Here is a 20,478-nt window from a genome sequence, read left to right on the forward strand (position 1 = left end):
ATGTGTTCATCAACGTTTCGTCTTGATGATAAATCCAGCGGAAGTCTCGAAATAAAGACGAAACGTTGATGAACACATAATACGGTTTGTTCCTTTTTATTTCTCTATAAATATATATATATATATGTGTACATACATATATGCACATATATATACATATATATATATATATATATATATATATATATATATATATATATACATACATATATGTGTGATCGTTTATGTATATTCATGTTTATTCAATTTATTTATTTGTTTATTTTCTATTGTTTTTGTTAGTTTTAAAACTATTTTGTATTGCTATCCTAGAGTAAATTTTATCTTGTGAACAAAGTTATTTGCTATTTCTCTTCTACAGTTTAATAGATGTTGGGGGTCTTTAAAGTACAGGATAGCAAATTTTTCATGAAGGTATAATCTACATGGGTCGTCTAGGTCCCTACACTTGGTAGCTTGTCTTATTATTTTCCATTCGACTACCGGCGAATGTCCGCTTTCTTTGAGTTCCCAGTATTTATTCGCTAGTGTTGTTTTTATACAGTGTTTTTTATTGTTGAATGTACTTTTGTGGTCATAGTATCGGGCTTTGAAATCTAAGGAAGTCATGCCTACGTAATATTTCTTGTTATTCTGGTTTTCTTTCGCAAATATTGTTGCCTGATAAACTACGCTTTGTTTAGACATTTATTTTGAACTGGGCAAAGTATGCAGTGTCTACAGTTGCATTTATCTTGTTCGTTATTAGTATTTTTATTTATAGTATGGTTGTTCTTGTCCGGGGTTGGTTTATTATTATTATTATTATTATTATTATTATTATTATTATTATTATTATTATTATTATTATTATTTCTGCTAGTGTTAGTTTTATTTTTGTCATGGTGTCTACTTTTTTATTGTTTATTTTGTTGTTGTTTACATTGTTTTTATTTAAAATTTTGTTATTATGTGCTTTAATTATCATCTCTAAATTTTCGCAACAACTTTAAGGTATTTTTTATTGAAGATTTTGTGTAAGGGATTGGTTGCGGGAAAGTGTTTTTCAATAAGATCTAGACATTTCTTGCCAAGTTTTGTTTTTAACATTTGATTGTATGGGGCTCTGTACCAAATTATAGTTCTTTTTCTTGTATTTTTGAATTTTATTGTAGTTATTGGTGTTTTGTTGCTTATATTTGATATCGATATTTTTGTATCCACTATTTTTTAGGGCTGTTTCGTAGATAAGCAAGAATATAACAAACTTATCGCATAAAACATTACAAAAAACTACAAAAAACTAGACACAAACGAATGCGACTATATAGATATAATAAATACTGAAAGTAAACAAATCACCGATAAATTAGCGATAAAGTTGGCAAACTGAAACCTAGAGAGGCATACATTCTGCTTAAAGACCACAAATGGGACTTTATGCTTTCGTATATTAATTTTATGTGAGTAAATTAAGTAGTTATATATATATATATATATATATATATATATATATATATATATATATATATATATATATATAAAGCTTGGAAGGTAGAGATGTAGGTAAAAAAATTTTTTTCTCATACTTTTCCTTAAAAGGGAAATGGATTCCATATTGTTCATTGTAAAAGTGTTTCACAACGTCTGATGAGAGGCCGTTCTTGTGAAAATTTTCAAACGATATAGGGTTTGAATTTGTCCGAATAGTTTTGAAACAATTGTAATGCGCAGTGAAATACTCTATTTGTCGCTATCAATACATTCTTTGATGCCTTGATTTTGTTAAAAAATTATATGAATGCTTAATTACAAAAGATCGTAATTTTGAAGCTTACTCATCTCATTCTGACTTAAAATTTATTGGTATATGAACGGTTACTGAATTATCAATAATATAAACCCACTTAAATTCGGAATAGTATAAATGATATATATATATATATATATATATATATATATATATATATATATATAGTCGTTGTATAGTTTGGTTTCTTAGGTGTAGATCCATTGTAACCCGTGTGATTATTAAAGAGTGTTCAATAGAGGACCGAGCAAGTATATAGTATGTTTATTATACAAACATTATTGGTTACATATGTGCGTACATGTTTCAGTAGAATCTCAATTTAGAGAGACCCACCTTATCAGACCGAAAAAAAAGAAGCAACACTGAAACGAAAATCAAGGTTCATTCATTTTGTATGTACTCGTAAAAAAGTTATCTGGGTGTGACTTAAACCCTGAACGAAAGGGGGGTGTATAGTTCGTGAATGCGAGTAGTTGAGGTTAGGAGGAAGAGGTGCAACAAAGAAAGAGAATGGGGAGCGAGAGGGGAGGGAGGGAAGGGAAATACGATCAAGCCTGGTCAAGATATCACAGGGGGGGGTACGGCTTATATTCTGGTTTTAGAACTTAGTGTTTACTTTGGTATGAAGTGGTTCTAGTGTGATCCTGTTGCCATATTTTTTTTACTATTAAGCGAGTATGGTCCCTCACAGTTGGAATAGTCTATTTATAAATGATGCTGCTAGGAACTGACAAATCAAATTAATTCAAGTTCTGCTACCAACCAATCAGAAACCAGAATTGCTCCATAAAAATTAAACCCTTTCTTTAGCAGCCTTGCGTATGTTTTCTTCGTGTCAACACGGGAAGAATTTTTTGCTCTTTGGCTACAAAATTATAAAGTCAGGAACCTGTATAAAACAACTGTCTACTGAGAACCAGTCATCTCCAGGACTTGTATAGAGCAACTAACCATCGAAAACTGTTCTGAAACTAAACATGGCTTCCAACTCAACCTTTTTATATACTCATCAGGGACGTTTCTCTATTGCAGTCTTTCTGTCTATTTTTGTGTTCGCATTTATGACTTCTTTTAGTTCGGCTATATTTTTGAAAATTTGTTGGCAATTTTCGATTTTATAATCATCTACAACTCCTCTATAGCAATCCACTCATTCTGTCGACCAGCTTTCTAGAGTTATGAGATTTTGGGTTTGTATTACTGTACACATAGATTCGAAAAAGTTGTCAAAAAACAAATATATAACAAATAAATATTATCAAAGGCAAGATAAGTTATTTTTCTACCAAATTGGATATATTTTCTGTGTTTTTATTCAATGTAACATGTTTATTCAGCTCGAAAAACATGCAGTGTTTACCGATGTATTGGAAAATTCAAAATGGCACCCAACTCTCTATTTAACACGGTAAGTTTGGGAAAATATGTTATAAATAATAAACTAAACGAAATACTATTAAAAATACACCGAATATATGTCAACCTATATCACGGTAACATATATTGAGCGAATTTCTAACAGTATTTTGTCTATTTTATTATTTATAACAGCTTTTCCCAAACTTACCGTGTTAAAGAGAGAGTCGGACGCCATTTTGAATTTCCCATTACATCGGTAAACACTGTATGCTTTTCGAGCTGAATAAACATGTTACATTGAATAAAAACACGAAAATTATAAACAGTTTGGTAGAAAAGTAACTTATCTTGCCTTTGATAACATTTATTTGTTATATATTTGTTTTGTGACAACTTTTTCGAATCTATGTGTACAGTAATACAAACCAAGGATTTTTTCTAAAAAATTCTATTGGAAACTGTGAGAAATATCTCGAATAGTTGGACTTGCTATGAACAAAAACACCTTAATTGCTGAAGATCAAAGGTAGAAAATGTTGCTAAATTAGTAGGTCCTAGAATGGCGGTATTTAGCCTGGTAGAAGATTTCCACAGCTCTCGATTCATTGGGTAAAGGTCGATGGTTAACAAATAGAAATTCAATAATTTAAGAAACAGAGTTCTGAGATGTTGCTTTCCACAATTGATGCTGACATAGCAGTTAACATTCAGTTCGACAACTGGAATTCCACAAATTAAGTTCCCAAGAAGAATTATATTATTGCGGTCGAAACACGCCATAAAGAGTTGAACGAATATACAGATTGGCTCACTTAAAAATAGCCCTGAAAATGTAGTACAGACGAGTAAGTCTTTCATTATTAAAATTGAATGTAGTATTGCTTAAATTACCTGTAGTATTGTTAAATTACATATATCATTGTTTAAATTACCTCTAGAATTGTTTTAATTGCCTGTAGTATTGCTTAAATTACCTGTAGTATTGTTTAAATTACCTGTAGAATTGTTTAAATTACGTGTAGTATTGTTTAAATTACCTGTAGAATTGTTAAAATTACCTCTAGTATTGTTTAAATTACCTGTAATATTGTTTGAATTAACTGTAGCAATATTTAACTTACTTGTAACATTGTTTAAATTACTTGTAGCATGGATTAAATTACCTGTATTATTGTTTAAATTACTTGTAGCATGGGTTAAATTACCTGTATTATTGTTTAAATTACTTGTAGTATTGTTGAAATTACCTGTAATATTATTTAAATTACTTCTAGCACTTTTTAATTTACCTATAGTATTGTTAAAATTACCTGCAGCCGTGTTTAAATTACCTGTAGTTTGGTTTAAATCACCTGTAGCAGTGTTAAAATTACCTGCAGTATTCTTTAAATTACCGGTAGGATTGTTTAAATTACATGTATAGTTGTTTAAATTGCATGTAGTATTGGTTAAATTACATGTAGCATTGTTTAAATTACCTGTAGTATTGTTTAAATTACATGTAGCGTGGTTTATATTACATATAGTATTGGTTAAATTACATGTAGCTTGGTTTAAATCACATGTAGCAGTGTTAAAATTACCTGCAGTATTCTTTAAATTGCCTGTACGATTGTTTAGATTACATGTAGAGTTGTTTAAATTATCTGTAGTATTGTTTAAATTACCTGTAGTATTGTTTAAATTACCTGTAGGATTGTTTAAATTACCTGTAGCATTGTTAAAATTACCCGTAGTATTGTTTAAATTACCTGTAGTACTGTTTAAATTACATGTAGCGTGGTTTGTATTGCATATAGTATTGTTTAAATTACCTGCAGTATTGTTTAAATTACTTCTGGCATTTTTTAAATTACCTGTAGTATTATTAAAATTGCCTGTAGTATTGTTAAAATTACCTGTATTTTTTTTAAGTAACCTCAAGTATTGTCTAAATTATCTGTAGCATTGTTTAAATTACATCCAGCATTGTTTAAATTACCTGTAGTATTGTCTAAATTACCTCCAACATTGTTTAAATTACATGTATCATAGTTTAAATTACCTGTAGCATTGTTTAAATTACCTGTAGTATTGTTAAAATTACTTCTAGCATTGTTTAAATCGCATGTAGTATTGTCTAAATTACCTGCAGTATTGTTTAAATTACCTGTAGCATTATTTAAATTACTTATAACTGTTTAAATCACATGTAGTATTGTTTAAATTACCTGTAGTATTGTTTAAATTACCTGTAGCATTATTTAAATTACTTATAACATTGTTTAAATCACATGTAGTATTGTTTAAATTACCTGTAGTATTGTTTAAATTACCTGTATTAATGTTTAAATTATCCGTAGCGTTGTTTAAATCAATAGTATTGTGAAAATTACCTGTAGTATTATTTAACCTGTAGTGTTATATAAGATGCTGGAGTGTTCCCCGTTGATGTCTATGCATTTCTGGGCACGTTTAATAACGTTTGCTGATACTGCCTGTTGATCTTCTCTGGTGAATCTCCTGACAGCGGTTGTAATGGTCTGCTTTAGTTTTCATAATTTTTTGTTTTGTTTTAAAGTCCTCCACCCACATTATTACAAGTCCGGTGAACATGATGGCCATAGCTGTTTACTTATTGCTCTCTCTCTCTTCCGTAAACATGCCATGAACTCCTGTCAGCGATCTGTGAGACGTGTGGCGTGTAGTGTCATCTTGTTGGAAAAAGAATTGCATTTTTCCTGTGTTGTCAGTTGGTCGTTAAGAGAAATATTAGATAGATCGGGCTACTTTTAGGTGGGCCACCCCGTATAAATGTGAGCTGCAAATGGTGTATGCTGCTTCTCAAACGTCCAGATGCCAACCGACTTTAATACAAATTTGGCGGCAAAAATCAGCTTTAATTACCTTAAAAAATTGAAGAGTAGACTAAGAAATGTGGAGAAGGAGGGGGAGGGAGAAAGAGTAGGAAAGTGTCTATAATATGATGCACTCATGTTCACATTTACGAAAACTATCCCCCGACGCGATAACATGGAAAACACCCCCAAACCATAACAAAACCTTCTCCAAATTTTACAGTTCCACGAACAGATTTTTGATTTAGCTAGCCAACTTTATTTCGCCATATTTTTGTTTGTTTGTTTGTTTGTTTGTTTGAATGATTCAAATTATGGAGATTAAATTTTGATTCATGACTGAACATCATAGTTTTAATTTTTTCCTCCGGCATTTTTATCCATCTCTTGCTTGCCTCAACCCAATTTTTTATATGTCGGGGTTTTAATAACGTTTTTTTTTTTTGTAGATTGTCCCGTATTGATATTATTTTAATAGTTTCTGATAGTTGAATGAGAGAACACTGGACATTCTGTTCTAGTTTTTTTTTGGGTTTTTTTTGCCAATTTTCTATATGATAAATAATTATCGGCAGTGATTTCCTTATTTTAAAAAGTAATATTATTCCTTGTTTGCATTTTTGCCTTTCTGTTTTCACGTAAGTGACTGAGGATACCATATTTTTCATTTTTTCTTTAAGAATTTTTTCGACAGTAGAACATGCAATTTAAGGATACCTTGAAATACTCCTCAGTGATTTTCCGGCCTTTTCCTGCCTATAATTTTACCTTGAACTTAATCAGAATAATGATTTCCCATGATGTTGTGTCGATCGATGTTTGCATTTCTGTGTCCAAAATGAAAACGCGCGGGAAGATATTCGCAGAAACGAGTTTACGCGATTTTTATTCTGAACACACACACACACACACACACACACACAGCACTTCACTCGTTCATTGTCGTCTGCTTGAATTTATAAACATACTTGTTGTAGTATTCACAATCTTTCCCATCGAAATTTCTTTCTAATCTGAAAACCAACGAATATTAAGTCATATGAATAACTTTTAATGAAATATAATTTGTATAATTGAGCGGAGAAATTTTGATAACGATTTTCAAACCCGGCTCTTAATTATCGACTCTAACTTCTATATCTCTGCTAATAAATTCCCCTTGCTTTACAAGGAATTTAAAAATCTTGATGAACATCCTGTTTTTCCTATTGGTGTAAACCGCCATTTTAAAAATATAATTTTTTGTAAATGCTTTTGAACTCGTTTTTTTTTTTTTTTTGCTTGTTGTTTAACATGTCTCCCGTTTTCTAACATTTAATTATGAACCTAAGTATCTTTTTCATTGAAAATATTTCTCTGAAACCAGCTTTTATATAAAAAAAAAACATTTCGCCCAAATTGGAATTCTTAAGTAAACCCTAAAAAACTAGTGACCCTATTGCAAAAGAAACGTCCAAAATGTTTAGTTAATTATTTGAAAATATTTACTATTTATTGAATTTTGTATTAAAAATTCAATTGACCACTTTTTTTTACAGGTGAAAATTTTCTTTTAATAAAAAACCCCTTGAAAAAGGATATTTATCACAAAGAAAATATTTATATTACACGCGGGAAATAGAAGTTTTTTCAATACAATATATTAATATTGTCAAAAATTACATAAACCTATCTTTACTGAGAAAAATAATGAATGACCATTTTTACACACTCTATATATTTTCCAGCTATAGTTAATAATATAGTGATTAATAAATTTTTAACTGGTCACAGAAGCATTCGTTACGCCGGTTATGCTATTCCTAAGTGGGGAAAAAATTGTTTCGGAATAATCTTTCTTCCTCGACTGCTTGCAAACGGAATATTTCTACAGATTTGGATCGCGCATATTTTGGATTTTTAATTTAGATCTATTTATCAACATTATAAATTCGACTTCTGAGAATTGGACTTATTCGTAAAAAATGTGGCTATTGTTGAAGCGACGAGCTTCGCGAAATGAAGTGATTGTCTATCGTCTTATCCGTCGACAGAAATAGCCGTTTGTCTAGCTTTTTCACGCGTAGTAGCTCACACGGATAATGACGTATAGTAGTCAAGGTGGTCTTAGTGGTGCTGTATCTTTCTCTCTCCATGCAGCTAAAACAATGATACAAAAAAAACAAAAAAAAAAAAAAAACAACGACAACAGCATTGTAGCTCAATAGATCGTGTTCTTTTTTCCTTTACAGAGTTGGGTGAGCTTTCCCTCACTAGCACATCCGGAGGTGGGCAAAGAACACAGGCCTTCAAAAACCATGCTAATAAGTTCTTTTATCTATTAGATCACAACTTATCAAAGTCAAAAGCCACCCGAGGATAAGAGTTAATAAGACACGAATGGATTACAGCCGAAATATGAAGGAGAATTATTAGTATTAATTCAACTTGATCATTAATTGGACGGTTTATCTGGCATTCACCTTGTGCAAGTTGAACAGGCTTTCTCAGAAGGAAGAAGTCTCTAGGGAATCGTCCACAACGATGCCCGGTAGAATGTATATCTCAGTCAGTGAAGATGAAGCCGTTAGTTTTTGCAGTTTTTCGTTGGGAGGTATCGCCCCCCCCACCTACACACATACACATTCAACATCTAGTATTTCCAATCCCCAATCTTCCCAACCCCCATCTGGTTCTGACCAAGCTCAATATAACTTAACTTTTGTGATCTAACTAGAGTATCATTGTCATTACGTCGTGATTATGCTTTTTATAGCAAATATTGTGAGGTGACAATGGCTATTATTTGACGGTGGCAAATATTGGGAGGTGACGGTTTTCCTTTCCGTAAGTACATGAGGTCCTTCTATAAAAAAAATTTCTGACTAGAAAAATATCGAAAAACTAATGCAAACAATAGCAACTTCAGATTCATACAAGATAATGATGATGATGACGTCAATGATAATAATGGTTTACAATGATGCTGCTGCTGCCGATGATGATGATGATGATGATGATGATGATGATATATATTGATGATGACGATGATAGTAAAGATATACAATGATGATGACGATGACGATTATGATGATGGCAAGAATTTGTTAACATTGGATTTGAACATTTCCGTGATTTAATCTGAATCCTCCTGGGTCAAAAAAACAAAAAAAAAAAAAAAAAGATTATACAACTTCATTGTGTATATTTTTTAAAAGAGTTTTTACTCCGCTTTTATCACGTTTTGCAAGTCATTGCTTGCCTTTCAATTATTGTAGTCTTGTCTCTACTTTTGAACTATTTACATCAGCGGATCTCAATTCCTAATGAGCATATATTGTTCATGCAAGTATTTCTTCTTTTGCAAGACAATTGCTAATGAAATATTACTACGCGAGTAATGCGTCTCGTATGCGCAGTCGTCTATTTTTAGATCTCTTTTGTATCCAACTTAATTCTGTATCCTTGCTCGCAAATATTTTTTTTACTAAACTTGAAAGACGTCACGAGAAACTTAACAATTAGAAAGTGAAAAATTATATATATATATATATATATATATATATATATATATATATATATATATATATTATTTTTACTTTCTGATTGTTAAATTTTTCGGGACATGTGATAAAACACACATTCACAGACATTCACACACACACCCACACACACTCACACATTCACACGTACAGTCACACACACACTCACACATTCATACATATTTACACACATTCACACACACTCACACATTCACACACACATACACACACACACACACACACACACACACATATATATATATATATATATATATATATATATATATATATATATATATATATATATAACAACCTAACAACAGGTTCTTTTCTTCTTTACTTGACAAAAAGACAATAGAAGACACAGAATAAACATTATTATAAAATCTTTCACGAAAAACACCCGTCTAGCTGAATCCACTGTGAAAAATTTCCCCCACTCTATATCTGTGCCTAAATCAAAACGCGGATTCCATGAACAAAGCTTCTTTCTTAGAACTGCACGCCTGTGGAACTCTGTTCCGTCTGCCTGCTTCCCTCCGGACTACAACTTGGATGTTAACAAATTCCTAATGAACCGCCCCCTTAAGTAAACACTTCAGCAAATCTCCTCACTAACTTAATGTACTTGCAATAACCCTTATCCCTGAGTGGCTTCCGGGCCTTGATAAGTGGTGATCACTGTGTAAAAAAAAAAAAAAAAATAGTGCACCTTAACTTATACTTATTTGACACAGTTAAGTAGGTGTTTTTAGTAGTCGGGGATACGTCCTTGACAATTCATTCGACAGAGAGTGGACCGTTGCGGCATCCTCTAGAATGCTCTATCAGGCTGAGATACGGTTCTGTTTAATCTCAGGAGATTCACCCTCCCAGGCATTAAATTATATTTCAGAAAGTGGTTGGTTTATTGCTAATCACCTGAGGTGCCTCTACCAAAGAATACCGACGGGATTGCTCAGACATTTTTTGAAGGCTAGATAGCGCTAATATTAGTGCCCTGATTTTTTCAAAACTACACTTGACTCTGTGTGAAACTGCCTAGGATGTGAATGAATAAATACATAAATAACTAGCGCGACTGTATCCCAGCGTTGCCGAGGAAAATTGATCAAGCCAAGAATTGCATCTCTAAATGTCAAGCCTTTATTACGACCAACAGGGGGCGCCCGATCTTGCCCGGTCGTAAAGTACGCTTAATATATTTTTATACATGCGGATTTCGTTCTTATTATTACTGAATCAATTCTCTATCAAATATTTCATTGTACCTTATATAGTAATGATTTTAAAAGTAATAAAATATTAACTTGGGTGCAATCAGCTAGATTCGAAACCAAAATAATTAGCTCTTAAACCGTGTTCCCTCATTTAAATCTCTAGGTTTGTTCGCTATCATTTCGACTAAATCGACAGACAGATAATAATAAAAAAAGAAACTTAGAAAATTAAACCCCTTTTAGCCATGATTAGTTTACGCATGCGCAAACCAATAGATATGTTGGCAAGTTGAAAGGAACATTTTGCATTTCAACTTGCCGACTTCTGTACGCGTTATTCATCAACAAAAAACAAAGATTTACTAGTTATAAACTATCCTTGGTGTATGGTTACTATTTTCTGTTAATTTCAGTGTTATCTGAATAATAGTTTAATAGTTAAGCTGTTAAATGTTTACACACATACATACATCTGTTTTATATATAGATAGACTTCTCTTTCATAACGCAAGCAATATATTTTTCTTTTTATAGCACTTTGTTTAATTTTTTATTATTTTGTTTTAGCTGGGGGTGGGGCATCCTACCGGATGCGAAACATTTATCCGCTATCTCTGAAATTCCAACTGAGTGATCATTTTAAGATTCTAACCGTTCCTCTAAGTGCGTTTAAATGTCACTTGCACTTGGTCCACGGCGTATATTTACCAGATAGTTTTGCTGACTTCTATACACGCTATTCATCCACCCAAAGACAAAGAGGTTACTTGCTATAAGCAATCCTTGCTGCATTATTATTATTATTATTATTATTATTATTATTATTATTATTATTATTATTATTATTATTAATGTTAATTCCAGTATTATGTGACTAGTAGTTTAATAGTTTAGCGGTTAAATATTTACACAGACATACATCTACTGTTTTATTTATACAGATATAAAAACATGAATTAATAGAAGCTTGTCATAGCAAAATGAAAAGAGTCATTGATTTATGTACAAAGAAAACCGAATAGTTAATGAGATAATCTTTTGTAAATCGTTTATTTTTTATTGCGCAAATATAATAATCTATACAAGTGAATGCGTCAAATGAAACAACTCATGCGGGTGCTTCCAGCAGAAGATCTCGCATATCCGGTCCGCTAATAAGCTGATGGGGATCGTTTTTTTTTTTCGGGCCTCCTTCTCGACCCTTATCCTCGAGTGGTATCTAAGTTTTGATAAACGATTACGCGGTATTACATAAAAAATGTCTGACTCTTTTCCATTCAAAGAATTGAATTAAATTTTCTATATACTAGCTACTCCTACCTGGCGTTGCTCGGGACTCTTTAAAAAAAATTTTTCATCTGATATCTCTGCAAGTAATGGTTTGCTTTTCAATGGACACCTAATTATCGCTGGGGTTATTTTTTTTTTTGTTTTTTCAGGGATTATGCTTTACTTTTTTACTATCCGCGCCAGCAGATGAAAAAGCCTGACTATCGTATTTTGGTCATACGAATAGGTCTCTTCTGTTAGGATCATCGTTAATGACATATTATTACGCAGCAAATGTGTCACACATGCGTAGTTGGCTATTTTAATCCCTTTGACTACGACTTTTGTGTCCTTCCACGCGTATGTTTCTTTATAAAAAAAAGTTCCAGTAATGTCACGAGATACATGCTAATTAAGAAATAGAAAGTAAAGAAAGAGACAATAGAGTCCTTTGAAGCTACAATAATAATAATAATAATAATAATAATAATAATAATAATAATAATAATAATAATATCGAAAGTTTCTTTTGTTTTTGTTTAGTAATACGAGGATTAATTTTCCATGGAGACTGCCTACCATGTTTTTTGTAGATTGTTTTTCTTGGATAAAAGGCAACTCTCTCTCTCTCTCTCTCTCTCTCTCTCTCTCTCTCTCTCTCTCACACACACACACACACACTCTCTGTCTGTCTGTTTCTCTCTCTCTCTCTCTCTCTCTCTCTCTCTCTCTCTCTCTCTCTCTGTATCTCTCCATATATATATATATATATATAACTGATGTGAGGATTTCAATATTTTTCCGATACAATTACCAATTCCATACTAAATTTACGATTCCAATCCAATTAGCGATTCCATTTCAATTCTTATAAATCTCGAAATATTTAACAATAGAGTTGTTATTTTTTCCCCGATTATCGTAAAAGCACATGTTAAAAGTGCAAATATATTTTTTGCAAACATAAAAATACACTTGTGCAGGATGATCTATAGATTTCAATTTCACTATTAGTTTAAGATCAATAAATATTTATTATTTTATCATTGCTACCAGCAGTTGAAACAATGTGTTTGAACCTAAATCAAATAATAAAAGATGCTTAAAGAAATCTATTTTGGCATCGGAATATAGCCATAAATTTTCCCGATTTCAATACCCTACAAAATTCTAATTTTTTCGATTCCCGATTCCGATTTCAAATGATAGTTGCAAACACTAATATATATATATATATATATATATATATATATATATATATATATATATATATATATATATGTGTGTGTGTGTGTGTGTGTGTGTGTGTGTGTGTGTGTGCATTTTCCTACCAAATAACTCTGTCATTTTCAGTCTTAAGACTCGAAATTTGACATAGGGAGTATTGAGATTTGGGGAAATCTTTTTAATCGATTTTCGGCGCGAAATCTGGCTGTGCAGGGGTCAAAATTCAACGATTTGATCTTTGAAATCTCTACCAAACTCCTCCGTCAATTTTGGGATCTAAACATTTGAAATTTTAAATGCAGGTTACTTGGACATGGATCAAACTTTTTAAAAAGATAACTGTCAAGAGGTGAAAATTGGGGTCAAAATTAGAAAAAATTGACCTCTGCAGTTTCTACCATATTACTCAGCGAATTTCTGGGCTAAACATTTAAAATTTTACATAAAGGGTATTCAGAGATAGGACAGGCTTTTTAATCGGTTTGGGTCGAAAATTTGAGCTGCCAAGGGGTCAAAGTTCAAAAGATTTGACCTTTGCGGTGTCTAGCAAACTACTAAGCCAATTTTGGGTCTAAACATTTGAAATTTATATATAACGGGTATTCAGATAAGTAGCAAGCATTTTAATCAGTTTTTGAGTGAAAATTTGGCTGCCAAGATGTCAAAGTTTAAAGAGTTGACCTTTGCAGATTCTAACAAATTTCTCCGCCAATTTTGGGGCCAAAAACTTTAAATTTTAGATGTAGGTAACTTGGACATGTGTAAAACTTTTTCTTTTGATTTGAGACCAAAATAATAAATGTTCAGTTGTCAAAATTGGGGTCAACGTTAAAAAATTGACCTCTGCGGTCTCTATGAAATTACTCAGACAATTTTGGGTCTAAACATTTGAAATCTTATATGAAGTGTATTCACGTGTAGGGCAAGTTTTGAACAGTGTATAGGGGCCGAGCAAAGCCGAGTTGAAATGGGAGTATATATATATATATATATATATATATATATATATATATATATACTCCCATACTCCCATTTCAATCCGGCTTTGCTCGGCCCCTATATACTATATATATATATATATATATATATATATATATATATATATATATATATATATATATATATATATATATATATTACTGTTATGAAGATTAATCGTCATCAGGAAAATCGAAACTATTTGGGGTTTCCAAATAAGCTACGAGTTACTTTGCAACAGCAATTTCAACAACAACAACAACAACAACAACAACAACAACAACAATCGGCGAAACAAAAACAATTCCGACAATAATTGGAACAATAAAATAAATTCCAACAGTAACTATAACAACAAAAATAATTCCCACAATAATTGGAACAACAGAAACAATTTCCACAATAATTGAAACTAAGAAAAAACAAAACAATTATCACAACAATTAAAAGAACAAAAAAATTCCCACAATAATTGGAACAAGAAACAAACAATCTCATCAATAATTTGAAGGACAAAACAATTTCCACTGCATTTGGAACTAGAAAGACAATTCTGACAATAATTGAAACAACAAAAACAATTCCCACAATAATTGGACAAACAACAACATTTCCCATAAAAATTGGGACAATAAAAACGATTTCCGCAATAATTGGAATCTCAAAAACAATTCCAACAATACTTGGAATAAGAAAAACAATTCTCATAAAAATTAGAACAAAAAAGATTTCAACTATAATTGGAACAACGAAAAGAATTCCAACAAAAATTTGAAATTCAAAAATAATTCCCAGAATTCTTGGAACAACATAAAACAATTTCCGTTATAATTGAAACAAGAAAAATAATGCAATAAATAATTCGAACAACAAAAACAATTCCAACAAAAATTGGAAAAAATAAATACAATTCCGACAATAATTAGAACAACAGAAACTATTATAATTAAATTGAAACAACAAATAAATTCCAACAATGTTGGAACAACAAAAGCATTTATAACAATATTTTAAACAACAAAAGCAGTTCAAATAATAATTGAAACAACAAAAAGAATTGCAACAATAATTGGAACAACAAAGAAAATTTTCACAATAATTAGAACCACCAAAAGCGATTCCCACAATAATTGGAATAAAAACAACTATTCTAACAATAACTGAAACACCAAATTCAAGTAAAAATATAATTGCAACAACGAAAAAATCCAACAAGAATTGAAAAAGAGCAACAAAAACAATTCAAACAATAATTGAAGCTACAAAAATAATTTCCGCAATAATAGAACAACAAAAACAATTCCAAAAAGAATTGAAAAAGATAGAATTCCAACAATATTTGGAACAACAGAAACATTTCCAACTATAATTAGAACAACGAAAACCATTCCGAAAATATATGAAACAACAGAAAAATTGTAACAATAATTGGAACAACAAAGCAATAAAAAATTCAATTTACACAATAATTAGATCAACAAAAATAATTCCAACAATAATCGAAAGGACAAAAAATGCAACAATAATTAAAACGACACAATTCTAACAGTAAAAGGCACAACAAAAACAATTGAAACAGCAAAAACTATTTCATAAATAAATTGAACAACAAAAACAATTCCAACAATAATTAGAACAACAGAAATAATTCCAACAATAATTGAAACAACACAAACAATTCTAACAATATTTGGCACAACAAAAACAATTCACAACATAATTGAAACAACAAAAACAATTCACAACGTAATTGAAACAACAAAAACAAAATAAACAATAATTTAAATAAGAAAAACAATTCTAACAATAACTGGAACAACAAAGAAATTCCGACAATATTGGCACAACGAAAACAATTGCAATAATTATTTAAAAAACAATTCTCACAATAATTAGAACAACATAAACAATTCCAACACTAACATTAGAAAATTTCAACAATTATTGAAGCAACAAAAGCAATTCTACCAATAACTGGCACAAAAAATATTCTTTAAAATACTTTCAACTAACAAAACAAAATCACCAATAATTGGAAGAAATACAACTCCATTAATAATTGACACAACCAATACAATTCCAACAATAATTGGAATAACAAAAAAATTCTAACAATAATTAAAACAACAATAACAATTTTAACAATAGTTCGAAAAAAAAAAACAATTCTAACAATAACTGGAACAACAAAGACAATTCCGACAATAATTGGTATAACAACATAATTTGAACAAAAAAATATAATTCTAACAATAATTGGAACAAAAAAAATTCGAACCATAATAATTGGAACAAAAAAATTCGAACCATAATAATTGGAACAAAAAGAAATTCGAACAATAATTAGAACAACAAAAATGATTATAAAAATAATTGGAACAACAAAAATAATTATAAAAATAATTGGAACAGCAGAAATAATTCCAACAATAATTGAAACAATACAAACAATTCTAACAATATTTGGCACAACAAAAACAATTCACAACGTAATTGAAACAACAAAAACAATTCTCACAGTAATTGAAAAATAAAGACAACAATTTTAATAAGAAACTATTTCCACAATAATTAGAACAACAAAAACAAATTCTCACAATAATTAAAAAAACAAAAACAATTTTACAAAAATTGGAAAAAAAACTATTCTAACAATAATTCGACCAGCAAAAACAATTCCAACAATAATTAGTACTACAAAACAATTCCCGCAATAACTAGAACAACAAAAACTATTCAAACAACAATAAAAAAATACATTCTAACAAAAATTTTAAAACATGAATATTTCCAACAATAATAAGAACAACAAAATAAATTCACACAATAATTAGAACAACAAAAGCAATTCCAACAATAGTTAATTCTAATAATTATTGGAACAACAAAAACAATTCTCAACAAAGTTGGAATAACAAAAACAATTTACACAATCATTCAAAAAAAAACAACAAAAAACAAAAAAAAAAACAATTCCACAATAACCGGACAGCAAAAATAATTCTTACAATAATTGAAACAACATTACAATTTTAACAGTAATTGGAACACCAAAGACGATATCCACAATTATTAAAACAGCAAAACAATTTTAACAATAATTGAAACAACAAAAACATAAATTAGTACAATAAAACAATTCTAACAACAATTGACACAACAAAAACAATTCCAAAAATAATTGGAACAACAAAAGCAATTCCAATAATAATTGAAGCAACGAAAAAATTATTGGAACAACAAAAACTTCTCACAATAATTGAAACAACAAAAACGATTCCAACAAAATTTGGTGCAGCAAAAACAATTTCCAAGTCGCAAAAATAGAGTGGAAAAGCAATTCCAAGTGCTTTTCATATTGTTTTGCGATTGTTGCAATTAACTCGTGACATGGTGCATTGTCTTGGTGAAAAAGCCCTATGTGCTGCTGCTGCTGCTGATGATGATGATGATGATGACACGCACACACGCACGCACACACACACACACACACACACACACACACACACACACACATATATATATTTAAAGGGGGTTAGAACAGTAGTCTAGAGTGTATTTTAATGTGATAGTAAAATCACTAATTTAATTAAAGTACAAGAAAAGAACAGTGCTCGTTGTAATGTAGATATATAATAAGCTCGATAGGCAAATATCCTAGAGCTACTTTAATATTATGTAAGGTGGCTGTATAATTTAAAATTCAAATTAGAATTCATAAACTATATGTTAAAATTATTGTCCACGACTTAATGTCTATTGCAATAAACACATCGTTTCCGAAACGATCGTACAATTTATTGGCTTTGTTGTGTTCCTTCTTATGAAACAGATGCTTAATTTTTAATTTTAATTTGAATTATAAATTATCAATCACCTTAGTAAAAATAATAAATAAATAAATAAATACGTCTAAATAAAAAGAGGGCGAGTTTCTAAGAAAACACCGGATCTCCAAGGTGGAGGCAGTAACATTAATATCGTTTAAAAAATCAACAACAATACTACGTGTATATATATATATATATATATATATATATATATATATATATATATATATATATATATATGTATGTATGTATGTATGTGTGTGTGATTGTTTCTGCACTACGAAACAGGTGCTGTCAAGAATTGAACTGCTGAAAGAAAAACGGTAATATGCAGAACAAAAGTACTCAATATATATAGAGAGCTTTTATAAATGGAATTATATAAACATCATTATGCGTGCTTAGTTTTATGCTTGGCTTTATGATTTATTGAAAATTGCGTTTTGTGTACATCTGACAACTATATTAGAGTGTGAGAAAAGGACATGTTTCACTCTTTTCAGTTTGCAAATAACATTGTTTTATTCTTAATTTTATTCTATTTTTATTAAATTTTATCTTTTTCTATAATTTTTTTCAGCTTTTTTTGTTTTATTTTATTTTACTTTTCTATTCATTTATTTTTAGGTCCTGCATATGACCTAAAACTATATCCGATTGTGAGGCCCCAGCTTGCGGGATTTGGGGAATGTGGAGCCACCCTTTAATTGCCATTGCTCCCAGGTCCACTATGACCCGGAGTGGTAGTACCTGTTAGGGTCCCAACTATGGGTTAAATAGAATACGACTTAAAAAACAAATATACTATATTAAAAAATCGTTCTTCAAAATCACCAGATTCGGCATTAAATAACCTGAAAAGGGTTGATATGCCGTAAAACAAAACAACCAACCAATCATTTATTTTTAAAATTTGGTCAAATATATTAGCCTTCCAATTAATTATATTAAGTCATTGGTGAACATTAACATCGTCGAAACATAGATTAATCCGCGTAGTTTTTTTTTTCTGTTTTTTTTTTATACAAATTCATTTTCTTCTTATTATTATTAACTCACTAGGAGTTTGTATACTGGTGATTGCTCACTGGAAACAATCGATGGCGGTCTGTTCAGATTTCCATTACGTTTCAAATCTTTTTATTACCATTGTAAATGATATTGCGTTATCGCAACAGTCGCTTACCATTAATTACTTGCTGGAATAGATCATTGGTTTTCTCTGAGGATTCAGAAGCAATAAGCGTCATTACTATTCACTCACTAGGAGTCGTCACGCAGCGATCATTCACAGGCAATAACATGTGGTGTTCCCTGAAGTTTGAGTGACAACAAGTCTCCACAGATTTCCAGTACTCTCCAACACTCTCTCTCTCTCTCTCTCTCTCTCTCTCTCTCGATAATCAGTGCCGATGACGTCACATTATCGTAACACTTACCTTTGATTTATCGTTGGCAACGGTGATTAGTATTTCCTAAAGTTTACGTGGCAAAAAGCCTTCTCCAAAGGTCCCAGTGCTCTCTGGTCTGTGTCAGTGGAAGTTTGGTTTATGCTCTCACTCTTCAGTCTTCACGATTCTTTGGTGTGGCGTCCATATTTGTACTCACTAGGAGTTCACACACAGGTAATCTTCAAAGATTGCTCACTGACAACAACCGAAAGTGTTCCCTGAAGTTTGGGTGACAACAAGTCTCCCCAGATTTCCAGTACTCTTCACTTCTTTCAACCAATCTTTACAAATGAATTTGCATTATCGCAACAGCGACTTACTATTGACTTTTCACTGGCAATGACCATTAGTCATTTCTGGAATTTAGGTGGCAATAATCCTCCCCAAGGTCCCAGTCCTCTTTGCACTCATCTGGTCAGTGCTTTCTTCCTTGATCTTTCCATCCTCCTCAACTCTTCTCGACTGTTTTGGCGTGGTGGGAGTAAACATGCCATAATATAATTTCAGTTTTCTTGGTTTCATGTGATGTTCCGCCATCTTTTTGTTTTATTTCTGTTGTAGTTGCTATATTGAACTATAAGAAAATCGCAGAAACACTAGAGGACGACCTCCAATCTGCAGTGGAACAAGGACATAAATGGATGCTGACAAGACTAAGCTCGTTTCCTTCAATAATTACAAGAAACCTTCTCTACCACCAATAGCAATGCCCAAAAACATATTACCTAAAAGTATTTCCTTTAAACTCCTCGGCCTAACGTTCACAGGGGACATGAGTTAGAACAGATACATTGAGAGTATTGGCTGCTGCGAAGAAGGTGGGTTCTCTTTACTGTGAAAGCTACTTACACCTAAAATTATCCTGTACCTCTATATGGCCACCATTCGCCCATGTATGGAGTACTATTGTCACATTTTGGCTGGTGCGTCTGCTACGAGTCTCTCACTCCTGGACAGGGTCCAAAAGAGAGTCGCCAACCTAATAGGTCCTGAA

The sequence above is a fragment of the Euprymna scolopes genome, chromosome 35 (assembly GCF_053919585.1).
Source record: "Euprymna scolopes isolate OS-2025 chromosome 35, ASM5391958v1, whole genome shotgun sequence".
NCBI lineage: Eukaryota > Metazoa > Mollusca > Cephalopoda > Sepiida > Sepiolidae > Euprymna > Euprymna scolopes.